The following is a 2296-nucleotide window of genomic DNA, read 5'->3' as shown; positions in this document are numbered from 1 at the left end:
GAACAATGTTTTCAATATCCAACTTTATCCTCTGCAATACTTTCTACAGCAGGTAATAAGCTGTAGTCAGGTGGTTATTACCAGGTTAGGATGAGATCTATGACCAGTACATAATATAGTGGTCAGAATTATGACCAGCTGGTCAGATAGAGGTCACAATTATGACCAACTGGGCATATGGTGGTCAGAAAAAGACATAAAAAGCCTGTCATTTTCAATCAGTTTGCGACCAGAATAAGACCTTATACTGACATCTTTTCAACTAGGTTCTGCCCACTGGGAAGATGGATAGATATTCCACAATTAGGAAACGGAGCACCGAGCACGCCCCCATTCACATTGACTGGGCTGTAGTGGAGCGGGTCGAGAGCTTCATGTTCCTGTCTCCACATCACTAAGGATTTAACATGGTCCAAACACACCAACACAGTCTTGAAGAGGGCACAACAACGCCTCGTCCCCCTCAGGACGCTGAGACTTCTAAATAAGACTGCTAAATAGCTAATCATTTGGCTACCTGGACTACCTGCATTGACCCTTTTTAACAAACTTTCTTACACTGACTCTATGCACACACACTGGACTCTACCCACACACTCACACATACTTACACTGACACCCCAACATACACACACACACACAAACACACACACACACACACACACACACACACACACACACACACACACACACACACTACATACGCCCAAACACACACATAACATGCACACACATGCATACTGACGACACACACACACTTCCACACTGTATATAGATGGCTTCCTGCCATCCAGGACCTCTATACCAGGCGGTCAGAGGAAGGCCCTCAAAATTGTCAAAGACTCCAGCCACCCTAGTCATAGACTGTTCTCTCTGCTACCGCACGGCAAGCGGTACCGGAGCGCCAAGTCTAGGTCCAAAAGGCTTCTCAACAGCTTCTACCCCCAAGCCATAAGACTCCTGAACAGCTAATCATGGCTACCCGGACTATTTTCACTGCCCCCCCCCACCCCCACCCCATCATTTTAAGCTGCAGCTAATCTGTTAATTATTTATGCATAGTCACTTTAACTATACATGTACATATTACCTCAACTACCTGCACCGGTACCCCCCTGTATATAGCCTCCCTACTGTTATTTTATTTTACTTCTGCTCTTTCTTGCTCAACACTTTTTTGTTGTTGTTGTTTTATTTTACTTTTTTATTAAAAAATAAATGCATTGTTGGATAAGGGCTGTAAGTAAGCATTTCACGGTAATGTCTACACCTGTGGTATGTGATTTGATTTGATTTGATTTATAGCCATGTTATTACCTCTTATCCCTGCACATCCACTCAGTACTGGTACTCCCTGTATATAGCCATGTTATTACCTCTTATCCCTTCACATCCACTCAGTACTGGTACTCCCTGTATATAGCCATGTTATTACCTATTATCCCTGTGTATTTATTCCTTCTGTCACTATGTCTATTTTTTATATATACAAAAATCTCTGCGTTGTTGGAAAATGACCCTTAAGTAAGCATTTCACTGTTAGTCTACCCTTGTTGTCTACGAAGCATGTGACAAATAACATTTGATTTTATTTATTAATCTTACTGTGATTGATCTATCACAAATGTGTCTGTTTTTATGAGGAGAAGTTAACCTTTTGATACCATGTGAATAATTTAGGGGAAGGGGGTTATTTCTCAGATATCTGGAAAAATCATTGAGTTTACTTTAATGAGCAATGGGTATACTGTTTGATTAATCTCACATTCTTTAGTCATTGTGGTAAATCTGTGATAAATGTGTATAGGGATAGACAGATTTAGACTACTACAAATAATATCACAAATACATCATTGTGTGAGTCATATAAACATTTATTTAGTTTGTAAATTGTAAACTTGCAAATTACATACATGGTCAGTTTGTTAACCCATTTACACATGATATATGGTGTTGAACATGTAGTGATATGTGAGATTGTCAAAAGGTACAATTCTCGTAGTGGCAATGTCATATAACCATCTGAACAAGGACACAGTTTTTCACATATCAACAGTGGTCTTTTAGAGAGAAAATAATACCATAATATCAAAGGTAATATTTAGTATTTAATATTACAGTTAGCCTCATTTCAGTTTATGTGATAAAACAAGCAGTGTAGAGAATCATTGTATAATCCAAACCGCTGGGAAATATATTTTCAATATCCAAAAATATTGTATTTTCAGCAGTTTGAAGCTGGTGTACAAAACCGAAAGTAAAAGATGCAAAAACAAAATTTAAGAACGGGAAGCAT

Source organism: Coregonus clupeaformis, chromosome 3 (genome assembly GCF_020615455.1).
Source record: "Coregonus clupeaformis isolate EN_2021a chromosome 3, ASM2061545v1, whole genome shotgun sequence".
Classification (NCBI taxonomy): domain Eukaryota; kingdom Metazoa; phylum Chordata; class Actinopteri; order Salmoniformes; family Salmonidae; genus Coregonus; species Coregonus clupeaformis.
The sequence above is the reverse complement of the archived record's forward strand: the minus strand, read 5'-3'. Positions refer to the sequence as shown.